The sequence below is a fragment of the Phocoena phocoena genome, chromosome 8 (assembly GCF_963924675.1).
Source record: "Phocoena phocoena chromosome 8, mPhoPho1.1, whole genome shotgun sequence".
NCBI lineage: Eukaryota > Metazoa > Chordata > Mammalia > Artiodactyla > Phocoenidae > Phocoena > Phocoena phocoena.
In genome coordinates this window covers 62,792,221-62,807,778 of record NC_089226.1, presented here as the reverse complement: position 1 = coordinate 62,807,778, position 15,558 = coordinate 62,792,221, and the positions used below count along the sequence as shown (strand labels likewise).

Sequence of the window (15,558 nt, the reverse complement as noted above, 5' to 3'; positions counted from 1 at the left end):
TCTCATTTGGAGTGGCATATTCTGGTCATGATGTTCTAATCAAATTTTGGACTTTTTAGCAAAACCTCCAGGACATTTTCTAGCAGGTATACTTGTTACGTGGCTTGCTTTGAAGTACAGACCTGAATGGAATAAACTCCAATTCCTCAGATCAATTTTGTAAATCATATTTTTATTTCAACTATTATTCCAATCTTGAAGAGGTAAGGGCAGAAAAATGACATGAAGACACTCCATGGAATTTTGATTTTAACTTCAGTCATTGTTAAAGGGGAAGGGGAAGAAAAATAGTAAGGAATCAGCAGTGGAAAATGAAGGAGTATGCAAGAGAAAGAAACACAGGCTGGAAATTATTCTGTAGGACTAACAAATATATTGTGATGTGAAGGGTTGCTGTTTTCTCTTTGCATTGTAGTTATGGGCAAAGAATACAAGAGGATTCAGGCCAGGTAACCAGCACGCACCTAATACCTATAATGTGCCAGACAATATGCTGGGGTTAGACAGAGGTGTCTCATGTCATCCTCACAAGTCTATGTGCTTGGAATTTCATTTCGATTTTATAAAACATCAAGTGAGTTATAGAGTGCTTAAGTGACTATAAAAGTTGTGAATTTATTCAACACATACTGACTAAATGCATGTGATGGGCCAGGCAATTTTATACACGGGAAACACAAAATGTGACCAGACACACAGGATCTCTGTGATGAAAGAGTGAATGACTGCTTTGGTTTGTGGAGTCAAGGAAGCCCTCTCTGAGGAGGCGATGTGCTTAAATGGAAAACAGTGGCAAAAGCAACCAACAGGTGAAGATTAGGGGAGAGGGCATTACTGGCATGTTTCACAGCTAAGTCAAAGACGCTAAGGTGGGACACTCATCCGTCTAAGCAATCTTCAGGCTAGACCCAAATGGCTTGTCTTTGAGACCACTCCACTCTCTTTCCTCTGGAGGTTTTCCAGTCTGTTTCCTCTAAAGGAAACATTTTTCCATTCTTACTGCTTTAGCTATCACTCACCTTGTATAACTCTGCGATTCTAACCTCTACCGTAAAGGAATCTCCAATTTTCTTTGGCACATTTCCGGGCCAAAATGTCCTCCTAGTATTGAATGTAAGATTTTCAGAACAGAATTGGTCATATTTCCCCCACATGTCAGACTTTTCTCCTGTACTTCCTATTTGAGTTAGTTGCAGTCATTAGAGAGCTACCGTCAGACCCCAATTTTGATTTCTTCCTCGCCTTTTTACACATAAATTCACTTCCAAAATTCCAGATGTCCTTTTGCCATCACCTTTTTTGTTGTTTGTTTTTTTCTCTCTGCCATTGTCCTTGACCTATCCGATAGGGTGACTATGGTGCCTCTGTAGTTTTCTATTAGTCACAAATCCGTTGCATTTTTATTCACTACATCGTGACCAGATATTGGATTCCTGAACAGAGGATATATTAAGTCACTAATAGTGTCAAAAACAGTGAATGACTCTACACTGCTTATAGGAGGAAATCCAAACACCCCAGCATGTTATTCGATGCTCATCACAAATAGATCCCTAGACGCTGCTCCTGGCTCAGTTTCCATCACATCCCTCTAAGTAACCCTACACTCAAAGCAGACAGTAGTGCCCTCTCCTTTCCAAACACATCATGATCCTTCGTGCTGCTGTGCCCTTGCATGCGGGGTTCCCTCTGCCCCAACTTCTCCTCCTCCATTTTGTTTCCTATAGACTTTTACTCATTTTTCAGGACCCAGCTTGGATTACTTTGATTCCTCATCCTCTCTTGTTGTCCACACTTTCTAGATTCCAGGATCCTGAATAAGAAATGTCTCCCGCATTCTACTTCCTCATTCGTGGGTTTTTGCCACAGCCTCTACTTTTTCCCTCTCCCAGTCCTTTCCTTCATCTGCTACCAGCTTTCCTACGTCCAATCTACAATCACTGTACATTCCATTTTAGATTTTTAGGTACCTTTTGCTTACAAAGTAGATAATTCTAATAATTTCTAGGCTTCATTGCATGCTTTCAGTTAAACTATCTCATATATCCTCATGGCTATCCCAAGAGATAAGTGCCATTATCACGACCATGTTTGTAGTGAGGAACCTATGGCCTAGAGAGTTACTTAGTCTGCCAGAAGTGATATAGCTGGTAAGTGTACATGTATAACATATACACAGCAAGGCAGTCAGAGTCTAGAGAGCCACTTGCTTGGCTAGTTGATTATAAGGCTTCCCTCAGTGCAACTGCACTAACCGTATTTCCTGCCTCAAACCTCCCCTATATGGGGACCATCCCACTGTTTCCAAAAAACAGTTTATCCTTTGTGACTCTTCTACTTTGTACATGTTGTTTTCTATAAGTTGTAGTGTTCTTCTTGCCCTTTTATGACTGCTAAAAACAGCATTCTTAGAAAGACAATTCAAATGTCTTGTCCCTCGGAATTCTCCTCAAACCTCCCTACGTGTGTTAGTCATTTCTTCTTTTAGGTTTACATCATTTTATTGTGAGGAGGTTGGGTTTTTTTTTTTTTTTCCTGCCATGTGGCATGTGGGATGTTAGTTCCCAAACCACGGATTGAACCCGTGCCCCCTGCAGTGGAAGCGTGGAGTCCTAACCACTGGACTGCCAGGGAATTCCCAGGAGGTTGGGTTTTTGTTGTTTGGGTTGTTTTGTGTGTGTGCTTGACTCCTGTACTACACAGAGCAGAGACTTGTTTGAAAATTTTGTATGCCCCAACTTGCATGCTGAGCCTAGTGACTGGAGAATTTTCACTAAGGTTAGTTGAGAGGCTATAGGGAAAAAAATCCATATTCTCCAGAAAGCGTCCATGCTTACACTTCAGTGCATTTGTTAACCCCTCTTCAATATGCCACTTGTTCTCCTTAGTATTTATTTTGTTTGATGTGTACTAAACATAGATGGTTTCTCTCTAAATAGTTTTAAGAATAATGTCATGTAGCATTGCCAACACATATATAGATGCTTTCTACATTTTGTTTTTTAAATTTTTAAAATTTATTTTATTTTTTTATACAGCAGGTTCTTATTAGTTATCCATTTTATACATATTAGTGTATACATGTCAATCCCAATCTCCCAATTCATCACACCACCACCACCGACCCCCCGCTGCTTTCCCCCCTTGGTGTCCATACATTTGTTCCCTACATCTGTGTCTCAATTTCTCCCTGCAAACCGGTTCATCTGTACCATTTTTCTAGGTTCCACATATATGCGTTAATATACGATATTTGCTTTTCTCTTTCTGACTTACTTCACTCTGTATGACAGTCTCTAGATTCATCCACGTCTCAACAAATGACCCAATTTCATCCCTTTTTATGGCTAATATTCCATCATGTATATGTACCACAACTTCTTAATCCATTCGTCTGTCAATGAGCATTTAGGTTGCTTCCATGACCTGGCTATTGTAAATAGTGCTGCAATGAATATTGGGGTACATGTGTCTTTTTGAATTATGGTTTTCTCTGGGTATATGCCCAGTAGTGGGATTGCTGGGTCATATGGTAGTTCTATCTGTAGTTTTTTAAGGAACCTCCATACTGTTCTCCATAGTGGCTATATCAGTTTATGTTCCCACCAACAGTGCAAGAGGGTTCCCTTTTCTCCACACCCACTCTAGCATTTGTTGTTTGTAGATTTTCTGATGCTGCCCATTCTAACTGGTGTGAGGTGATACCTCATTGTAGGTTTGATTTGCATTTCTCTAATAATCAGTGATGTTGAGCAGCTTTTCATGTGCTTCTTGGACATATGTATGTCTTTTTGGAGAAATGTCTACTTAGGTCTTCTGCCCATTTTTGGATTGGGTTGTTTGTTTTTATTTTATTTATTTATTATTTTTTATACAGCAGGTTCTTATTAGTCATCAATTTTATACACATCAGTGTATACATGTCAATCCCAATTGCCCAATTAATCACACCCTCACACACCCCGTCGTGGCTTTCACCCCTTGGTGTCTATACGTTTGTTCTCTACATCTGTGTCTCAATTTCTGCCCTGCAAACCGGTTCATCTGTACCATTTTTCTAGGTTCCACATATATGCATTAATATACGATATTTGTTTTTCTCTTTTGGACTTACTTCACTCTGTATGACAAATTCTAGGTCCATCCACGTCTCAACAAATGACTCAGTTTTGTTCCTTTTTATGGCTGAGTAATATTCCATGTTATATATGTATCACAACTTCTTTATCCATTCGTCTGTTGATGGGCATGTAGGTTGCTTCCATGACCTGGCTATTGTAAATAGTGTTGCATTGAACATTGGGGTGCATGTGTCTTTTTGAATTATGGCTATCTCTGGGTATATGCCTAGTCGTGGGATTGCTGGATCATATAGTAGTTCTATTTTTAGTTTTTTAAGGAACCTACATACTGTTCTCCATAGTGGATGTATCAGTTTACATTCCCACTAACAGTGCAAGAGGGTTCCCTTTTCTCCACACCCTTACCAGCATTTGTTGTTTGTAGATTTTCTGATGATGCCCATTCTAACTGGTGTGAGGTGATACCTCATTGTAGTTTTGATTTGCATTTCTCTAATAATTAGTGATGTTGAGCAGCTTTTCATGTGCCTCTTGCCATCTGTATGTCTTCTTTGGAGAAATGTCTACTTAGGTCTTCTGCCCATTTTTGGATTGGGTTGTTTGTTTCTTTAATATCGAGCTGCATGAGCTGTTTATATATTTTGGAGATTAATCCTTTGTCCATTGATTCGTTCTCCCATTCTGAGGGTTGTCTTTTTGTCTTATTTATGGTTTCCTTTGCTCTGCAAAAGCTTTGAAGTTTCATTAGGTCCCATTTGTTTATTTTTGTTTTTATTTCCATTACTCTAGGAGGTGGGTCAAAAAAGGTCTTGCTGTGATTTATATCAAAGAGTGTTCTTCCTATGTCTTCCTCTAAGAGTTTTATAGTGTCTGGCCTTACATTTAGGTCTTAAATCCATGTTGAGTTTATTTTTGTGTATGGTGTTAGGGAGTGTTCTAATTTCATTCTTTTACATGTAGCTGTCCAGTTTTCCAAGCACCACTTACTGAAGAGACTATCTTTTCTCCATTATATATCTTTGCCTCCTTTGTCATAGATTAGTTGACCATAGGTGCGTGGGTTTACCTCTGGGCTTTCTATCTTGTTCCATTGATCTATGTTTCTGTTTTTGTGCCAGTACCATATTGTCTTGATTACTGTAGCTTTGTGGTATAGTCTGAAGTCAGGGAGTCTGATTCCTCCAGCTCTGTTTTTTTCCCTCAAGACTGCTTTGGCCATTTGGGATCTTTTGTGTCTCCATACAATTTTTAAGATTTTTTGTTCTAGTTCCGTAAAAAATGCCATTGGTAATTTGATAGGGATTGCATTGAATCTGTAGATTGCTTTGGGTAGTATAGTCATTTTCACAATATTGATTCTTCCAATCCAAGAACATGGTGTATCTCTCCATCTGTTGATATCATCTTTAATTTCTTTCATCAGTGTCTTATAGTTTTCTGCATACAGGTCTTTTTTCTCCCTAGGTAGGTTTATTCCTAGGTATTGTATTCTTTTTGTTGCAGTGGTAAATGGGAGTGTTTCCTTAATTTCATTTTCAGATTTTTCATCATTAGTGTATAGGAATGCAAGAGATTTCTGTGCATTAATTTTGTATCCTGCCACTTTACCAAATTCATTGATTAGCTCTAGTAGTGTTCTGGTGGCATCTTTAGGATTCTCTATGGATAGTATCATGTCATCTGCAAACAGTGACAGTTTTACTTCTCCTTTTCCAAATTGTATTCCTTTTATTTTTTTCTTCTCTGATTGCCATGGCTAGGACTTCCAAAATTATGTTGAATAATAGCGGTGAGAGTGAACATCCTTGTCTTTTTCCTGATCTTAGAGGAAATGCTTTCAGTTTTTCACCATGGAGAATGATGTTTGCTGTGGGTTTGTCATATATGGCCTTTATTATGTTGACGTAGGTTCCCTCTATGTCCACGTTCTGGAGAGTTTTTATGATAAATGGGTGTTGAATTTTCTCAAAAGCTTTTTCTGCATCTATTAAGATGATCATATGGTTTTTATTCTTCAATTTGTTAATATGGTGTATCACATTGATTGATTTGCGTATATTGAAGGATCCCTGCATCCCTGGGATAAATCCCACTTGATCATGGTGTATGATCCTTTTAATGTGTTGTTGCATTCTGTTTGCTAGTATTGTGTTGAGGATTTTTGCATCTATATTCATGAGTAACAGTGGTCTGTAATTTTGTTTTTTTGTAGTATCTCTGTCTGGTTTTGGTATCAGGGTGATGGTGGCCTCATAGAATGAGTTTGGGAGTGTTCCTTCCTCTGCAATTTTTTGGAAGAGTTTGAGAAGGATGGGTGTTAGCTCTTCTCTAAATGTTTGATAGAATTCACCTGTGAAGCCATCTGGTCCTGGACTTTTGTTTGTTGGAAGATTTTCTTTTTGCGGTACACGGGCCTCTCACTGTTTTGGCCTCTCCCGTTGCGGAACACAGGCTCCAGACATGCAGGTTCAGTGGCCATGACTCACAGGCCTAGCCGCTCCGCAGCATGTGGAATCTTCCCATACTGGGGCATGAACCCATGTCCCCTGCATCTGCAGGTGGACTCTCAACCACTGCGCCACCAGGGAAGCCCTGTTGGAAGATTTTTTTTTTTTTTTTAAACATCTTTATTGGGGTATAATTGCTTTACAATGGTGTGTTAGTTTCTGCTTTATAACAAAGTGAATCAGCTATACATATACATATGTTCCCATATGTCTTCCCTCTTGCGTCTCCCTCCCTCCCACTCTCCCCATCCCACCCCTCTAGGCTGTCACAAAGCACCGAGCTAATATCCCTGTGTCTTGCGGCTGCTTCCCCCCAGCTATCTACCTTACTACGTTTGTTAGTGTGTATATGTCCATGACTCTCTCTCGCCCTGTCAAAACTCCCCCTTCCCCCTCCCCATATCCTCAAGTCCGTTCTCCAGTAGGTCTGCGTCTTTATTCCTGTCTTACCCCTAGGTTCTTCATGACATTTTTTTTTCCTTAAATTCCATATATATGTGTTAGCATACGGTATTTGTCTTTTTCTTTCTGACTTACTTCACTCTGTATGACAGACTCTAGGTCTATCCATCTCATTACAAATAGCTCAATTTCATTTCTTTTTAAGGCTGAGTAATATTCCATTGTGTATATGTGCCACATCTTCTTTATCCATTCATCCGACGATGGGCGCTTAGGTTGTTTCCATCTCCGGGCTATTGTAAATAGAGCTGCAATGAACATTTTGGTACATGACTCTTTTTGAATTTTGGTTTTCTCAGGGTATATGCCCAGTAGTGGGATTGCTGGATCATATGGTAATTCTATTTGTAGTTTTTTAAGGAACCTCCATACTGTTCTCCATAGTGGCTGAACCAATTCACATTCCCACCAGCAGTGCAAGAGTGTCCCCTTTTCTCCACACCCTCTCCAGCATTTATTGTTTCTAGATTTTTTGATGATGGCCATTCTGACTGATGTGAGATGATATCTCATTGTAGTTTTGATTTGCATTTCTCTAATGATTAATGATGTTGAGCATTCTTTCATGTGTTTGTTGGCATTCTGTATATCTTCTTTGGAGAAATGTCTATTTAGGTCTTCTGCCCATTTTCTGTTGGAAGATTTTTAATCACAGTTTCAATTTTATTACTTGTGATTGGTCTGTTCATATTTTCTGTTTCTTCGTGGTTCAGTCTTTGGAGGTTATACCTTTCTAAGAATTTGTCCATTTCTTCCAGGTTGTCCATTTTATTGGCATAGAGTTGCTTGTAGTAGTCTCTTATGATGCTTTGTATTTCTGCAGTGTCTTATAACTTCTCCTTTTTCTTTTCTAATTTTATTGATTTGAGTCCTCTTTTTCTTCATGAGTTTGGCTAACCGTTTATCAATTTTGTTTGTCTTCTGAAAGAACCAGCTTTTAGTTTTATTGATTTTGCTATTGTTTTCTTTGTTTCTATTTCAGTTATTTCTGCTCTGATCATTATGATTTCTTTCCTTCTGCTAACTTTGGGTTTTGTTTGTTGTTCTTTCTCTAGTTCCTTTAGGTGTAAGGTTAGATTATTTATTTGAGGTTTTTCTTGTTTCTTGAGGCAGGCTTGTATAGCTGTAAACTTTCTTCTTAGAACTGCTTTTGCTGCATCCCATAGGTTTTGGATTGTCATGTTTTCATTGTCATTTGTCTCTAGGTATTTTTTGATTTCCTCTTTGATTTCTTCAGTGTTATCTTGTTATTTAGTAACGTATTGTTTAGCCTCCATGTGTTTGTGTTTTCTTCCCTGTATTTCATTTTTAATCTCATAGCGTTGTGGTCAGAAAAGATGCCTTGATATGATTTCAATTTTCTTAAATTTACTGAGGCTTGATTTGTGACCCAAGATTTGGTCTATCCTGGAGAATGTTCCATGCGCACTTGAAAAGAAAGTGTAATCTGCTGTTTTTGGATGGAATGTCCTATAAATATCGATTAAATCTGTCTGGTCTATTGTGTCTTTTAAAGCTTCTCTTTCCTTATTTATTTTCATTTTGGATGATCTGTCCATTGTTGTAAGTGAAGTGTTAAAGTCTCCCACTATTATTGTGTTACTGTCGATTTCCTCTTTTATAGCTGTTAGCAGTTGCCTTATGTATTGAGGTGCTCCTATGTTGGGTGCATATATATTTATAATTGCTATATCTTCTTCTTGGATTGATCCTTTGATCATTATGTAGTGTCCTTCCTTGTCTCTTGTAACATTCTTTCTTTTAAAGTCTATTTTATCTGATATGAGAATTGCTACTCCAGCTTTCTTTTGATTTCCATTTGCATGGAATATCTTTTTCCATCCCCTCACGTTCAGTCTGTATGTGTCCCTAGGTCTGAAGTGGGTCTCTTGTAGACAGCATATATATGGATTTTGTTTTTGTATCCATTCAGCAAGCCTGTGGCTTTTGGTTGAAGTGTTTAATCCATTCACGTTTAAGGTAATTAACGATATGTATGTTCCTATGACCATTTTCTTAATTGTTTGGGGTTTATTTTTATAGATCCTTTTCTTCTCTAGTGTTTCCCACTTAGAGAAGTTCCTTTAGCATTTGCTGTAGTGCTGGTTTGCTGGTGCTGGATTCTCTTAGCCTTTGCTTGTCTGTAAAGCTTCTTCTTTTTTTTTTTTTTTTTCTCTGTAAAGCTTTTGATTTCACCATCGAATCTGAATGAGATCCTTGCCGGGTAGAGTAATCTTGGTTGTAGGTTCTTCTCTTTCATCACTTTAATTATATCATGCCACTCCTTTCTGGCTTATAGAGTTTCTGCTGAGAAATCAGCTGTTAACCTTATGGGAGTTCCCTTGTATGTTATTTTTCGTTTTTCCCTTGCTGCTTTCAATAATTTTTGTCTTTAATTTTTGCCAATTCGATTACTTTGTGTCTCGGCATGTTTCTCCTTGGGTTTATCCTATATGGGACTCGCTGCGCTTCCTGGACTTGTGTGGCTATTTCCTTTCCCATGTTAGGGAAGTTTTCAACTATAATCTCTTCAGATATTTTCTCAGGTCCTTTCTCTGTCTCTTCTCCTTCCAGGACCCTTATAATGTGAATGTTGTTGCGCTTAATGTTGTCCCAGAGGTCTCTTAGGCTGTCTTCATTTCTTTTCATTCTTTTTTTCTTTATTCTGTTCTGCAGCAGTGAATTCTACCATTCTGTCTTCCAGGTCACTTATCAGTTCTTCTGCCTCAGTTATTCTGCTATTGATTCTTTCTAGTGTATTTTTCATTTCAGTTATTGTATTGTTCATCTCTGTTTGTTTGTTCTTTAATTCTTCTAGTTCTTTGTTAAACATTTCTTGCATCTTCTCGATCTTTGCCTCCATTCTTTTTCCGAGGTCCTGGATCATCTTCACTATCATTATTCTGAATTCTTTTCCTGGAAGGTTGCCTATCTCCACTTCATTTAATTGTTTTTCTGGGGTTTTATCTTGTTCCTTCATCTGGTACATAGCCCTCTGCCTTTTCATCTTGTCTGTCTTTCTGTGAATGTGGTTTTTGTTCCACAGGCTGCAGGATTGTAGCTCTTCTTGCTTCTGCTCTCTGCCCTCTGGTGGATGAGGCTATCTAAGAGGCTTGATGGGAGGGACTGGTGGTGGGTAGAGCTGACTGTTGCTCTGGTGGGCAGAGGTCAGTAAAACTTTAATCCACTTGACTCTTGATGGGTGGGGCTGGGTTCCCTCCTCATTGGTTGTTTGGCCTAGGCAACCCAACACTGGAGCCTATCTGGGCTCTTTGGTGGGGCTAATGACAGACTCTGGGAGTGCTTATGCCAAGGAGTACTTCCCAGAACTTCTGCTGCTGGTGTCCTTGTCCCCACAGTGAGCCACAGCGCCCCCCGCCCCGCCTCTGCAGGAGACCCTCCAAAACTAGTAGGTAGGTCTGTTTCAGTCTCCCCTGGGGTCACTGCTCCTTCCCCTGGGTCCCGATGCGCACACTACTTTGTGTGTGCCCTCCAAGAGTGGAGTCTCTGTTTTCCCCAGTCCTGTGAAAGTCCTGCAATCAATTCCCACTAGGCTTCAATGTCTGATTCTCTAGGAATTCTTCCTCCCGTTGCTGGACCCCCAGGTTGGGAAGCCTGATGTGGGGCTCAGAACCTTCACTCCAGTGGGTGGACTTCTGTGGTATAAGTGTTCTCCAGTTTGTGAGTCACCCACCCAGCAGTTACGGGATTTGATTCTACTGTGATTGTGCCCCTCCTACCGTCTCATTGTGGCTTCTCCTTTGTCTTTGGATGTGGGGTATCTTTTTTGGTGAGTTCCAGTGTCTTCCTGTCAATGATTGTCCAGCAGCTAGTTGTGATTCTGGTGTTCTTGCAAGAGGGAGTGAGAGCACGTCCTTCTACTCCACCATCTTGGTTCCTCCTCTGTGCTCCCTATTATAGGAGCAGTTATGGCAATTGTGTCTTATTTGATGCCACAGAAAGTGAAGCATATTGTCCAGGCCGGAAGGTAATAGTCCTCTTTTCTTTGTTCCAAGTTTAGAGGGGGATAGGGGAAATACACTTTATTCATTAAACAAACATGTATTAAATACTGGTATGTATTTACTTTTTTTCTTTGCTGAGTCATGCATTTATTTATTTACTTTAACTAATTTCATCCCTAGTTTCCTAGTCTTTTGCCTGTCTTTTTTTATTGTTAAACTATAGTTGATTTACAACATTATGTTAGTTTCAGGTGTACAACTTCAGATTCTTTTCCATTATAGGTTATTACAAGATATTGAATATAGTTCCATGTGCTATACGGTAAATCCTTGTTGTTTTCTATTTTATATATAGTAGTATGTATCTTTTAACCCCATACTCCTAATTTATCCCTTCCCTTCCCCTTTCCCCTTTGGTAACCATAAGTTTGTTTTCTATGTCTGTGAGTCTGCTTCTGTTTTGTAAATAAGTTGACTTGTATTTTTTTTTAGATTGTAAATATGTGATATCATATAATTTGTCTTTCTCTTTCTGACCTACTTCACTTAGTATGATAATCTCTAGGTCCATCCATGTTGCTGCAAATGGCGCTATTTCTTTCTTTTTTATGTCTGAGTAATATTCCATTTGTGTGTGTGTGTGTGTGTGTGTATAATATATATATACACACACATATATATATATATCACATCTTCCTTATCCATTCATCTGTCAGTGGACATTTAGGTTGCTTCCATGTCTTGGCTGTTGTGAATAGTGCTGCTCTGAACATAAGGGTGCATGTATCTTTTCGAATTAGAGTTTTCATCTTTTCCCAATATTGCACAGGACTGGAATATCATATGGTAACTCAATTTTTAGTTTTTTAAGGAACTTCCCAGCTATTTTCCATAGTGGCTGCAGCAATTTACATTCCCACCAACAGTGTAGGAGGGTCCCCTTTTCTCCACCACCTCTCCAGTGTTTATTATTTGTGGACTTTTTAATGACAGCCATTCTGATTGCCGTGAGGTGATATCTCATTGTAGTTTTGATTTGCATTTCTTTAATTATTAGCTAATGTGGAGCTATTTTTCATGTGCCTGTTGGCTGTCTGTATGTCTTCTTTGGAGAAATGTCTATTTGGGTCTTCTACCCATTTTTTTTTTTTTTTTTTTTCTGTACGCGGGCCTCTCACTGCTGTGGCCTCTCCCGTTGTGGAGCACAGGCTCCGGACGCGCAGGCTCAGCGGCCATGGCTCACGGGCCTAGCCGCTCCGCGGCATGTGGGATCTTCCCGGACCGGGGCACGAACCCGCGTCCCCTGCATCGGCAGGCGGACCTTCAACCACTGCGCCACCAGGGAAGCCCTTCTACCCATTTTTGATTGGGTTATTTGGTTTTTTGATATTGAGTTGCGTAAACTGTCTGTATATTTTGGAAATTAAACTCTTGTTGGTAGCATCATTTGCAAATATTTTCTCCCATTCCATAGGTTGTCTTTTCATTTTGTTTGGTTTCTTGCTGTACAAAAACATAATTTTGATTATGTGCCATTTGTTTTTTTTTTGCTTTTATTTCTATTACCTTGGGAGACTGAACTAAGAAAATATTACTGCAGTTTATGTCTGAGAATGCTTCGCCTTTGTTCTATCTAGGATTTTTATGGTGTCATGTCTTATATTTAAATCTTTAAGCCATTTTGAGTTTGTGTGTGTGTGTATGGTGAGAGAGAGTGTTCTAACTTCAGTGATTTACGTGGGACTGCCCAGCTTTCCCAATATCACTTGCTGAAGAGACTGTCTTTTCTCCATTGTACCATCTTGCCTCCTTTGTCAAAGATTAATTGACTGTAGGTGTGTGGGTTTATTTTTGGGGTGTCTTTGTTTGTTCCATTGATCATATGGCTGTTTTTGTGCCCAAACCATGTGGTTTTGATTACTGTAGCTTTGTAGTATTGTCTAAAGTCTGGGAGGGATGTGCCTCCAGGTTTGTTCTTTTTCCTCAGAGTTGCTGTGTTAATTCTGGGTCTTTTGTGGTTCCATATAAATTTTACGATTATTTGTTCTAGCTCTGTGAAAAATGTCATGGGTAATTTGATAGGGATCACATTAAATCTGTAGATTGCCTTGGTAGTATGGCCATTTTAACAATATTAATTATTGCAGTCCAAGAGCATGGGATATCTTTCCATTTCTTTGTATCATCTTCAATTTCCTTTATCAATGTTTTAGTTCTCAGCATATAGGTCTTTCATATCCTTGGTTAGGTTTATTCCTAAGTATTTTTTTTTGACGCAATTTTAAATGGGATTTTTTTTTTTTACTTTCTGATATTTCATTGTTAGTATAGAGAAATGCAATAGTTTTCTGCATATTAATCTTGTATCCTGCTACCTTGCTGAATTCATTTATTAGTTCTAATAGTTTTTATGTGGAGTCTTTAGGGTTTCTATAAAGTATCATGTCATCTGCATACAATGACAATTTTACCTCTTCCCTTCCAATTGGGGTACCTTTTATTTCTTTTTCTAATTGCTGTGGTTAGAACTTCCAATACTATGTTGAATAGAAGAGATGAGAGTGGGCATCGTTGTTTTGTTATAAAATTTAGTGGGAAGGCTTTCAGCTTTTCAGCCTTGAGTATTATATTAGCTGTGGGTTTGTTGTAAGTGCTATTGGTATGTATTGATACTATCACATTGCTAGGTGATGTGGCTATATCTTAATGGGTCTCGAAATGTATTGAAAGAGACAGTGAACAACATTTAGTACATGTCCCATTTAACTAAATGACAGAGAAAACAATTTAATTGGAAATAATTAGTGCATCTAGAGAGAAAACAAGGGAAGCTTCCTGGGGGAAGATGGCACTCCATTTACTCACTGAACTCTCACGACATAAACCTTTATATTTACCATATTTTGCTGCAGGTAGGATATGAAATGGTGAAATAGCCCTCTGCTCTAACTAGTATAGAAGTCAGATAGATATGTTAAAATGTCATCCTAATACAATCAGATATGAACACAGAACTCATTAACTTAATCAGAGTGATTGAAGATGATTTTTTAGGAAGGTGACTTTTTTTTTGGTAGAATTCCATTTTAATAAAATTCAAAAGCAATCAAGATGAAACTATTTTTTCTGTAACATATATATGTGTAATGAAATTATTTTACTGAATGAAAGATTCTTGAAATTCTATAGTGCTTTTCAGTTTTAAAAGTTTCACACACGTGATTTTGTATAATCCCATAATAAGCCTTTTTCCCCCCTTACCCCTTTATTGCCCCACCTCCCTTCCCTCTCTGCACTGGTAACCACTAGTTTGTTCTCTATATCTGTAAGTCAGCTTCTTTTTTGTTTTATTCACTACTTTGTTGTATTTTCAGATTCCACATATAAGTAATATCATACAGTATTTGTCTTTCTCTGTTTGACTTATTTCAGTTAACATAACGTTCTCAAAATCCATCCATGTTGCTGCAGATGGCAAAATTTCATTCTTTTTTGTGGATGAGTAGTATTCCATTTGTGTGTGTGTGTGTGTGTGTATGTATGGTGTGTATACATGTGTGTTTCCATTCATCTGTTGATGGATACTTAGCTTTCTTCCATACCTTGGGAATAGTAAATAATACTATGAACACTGGAGTGCATGTGTCTTTTTGAATTAGCGTTTTGGGGGTTTTTTGGGTTTTATACCCAGGAGTGGAATTGTTGGGTCATATGGCTGTTCTAGCTTTAGTTTTTTGAGAAACTTCTATACTGTTTTCCCCAGTGGTTGCACCAATTTACATTTAGGGAGGTGACATTTAAACTGGGTTTGAAACAAAGACTGTGGTTTAAGAAGCAGGGGGGAAGAACACTGCAAATAGAGAAACAATGTGTGCACAGTAGGAGAGCCACCAAGGGGCCTTCCGTGCTTGGGAGATGATGGGATGCTTTCCATGTAGAGGAGGTTGGTGGCAGAAGATGAGACGGACAGGTAAACCTTGAATGCCATGCTAGGGCACTTGCAGGGACACTTTAACTTTACTAGTTAAGAAGGTCTTCTCCCAAGTGACTCTGCCTGGGTATAAATACCAGCTCCTCCTTTAACAAACGTTATCACCTTCACAAATTAAGTAACTCCCTAAGCCATAGTTTCCTTATTTCAAACATGAACACAATACTACTATTTATCTCGTAAGGTATTTAAGAGAATAAATGAGAGAGATGGTCTGATTACATTGGTTATCTTGATATTCTTTAAATACGTCAAGCTCATTCACACCGTGGGGTCTTTGCAGTAGTGTTTCCTGCAAGTGTCATGTTTTACCCCTAGATCTTATATGGTGCATGCTTATCAATGCTAGTCGCAAAGTAAGTATCAGTTCCATAGAAAAGGCTTTCCTGACTCTATCTACAACTCTATCTACAATAAATGAGAGAGATGGTCTGATTACATTGGCTATCTTGATATTCTTTAAATACGTCAAGCTCATTCACACCGTGGGGTCTTTGCAGTAGTGTTTCCTGCAAGTGTCATGTTTTACCCCTAGATCTTATATGGTACAT

The 15,558-nt window shown here is 38.7% G+C and overlaps 1 pseudogene; it reads right to left on the bottom strand.

Moving 5' to 3' along the window:
* LOC136126962 (olfactory receptor 10Z1-like) overlaps positions 1 to 15,004 on the bottom strand; it is a 19,263-nt pseudogene extending 4,259 nt beyond the window's left edge.
* Positions 15,005 to 15,558: the final 554 nt, after the last annotated feature.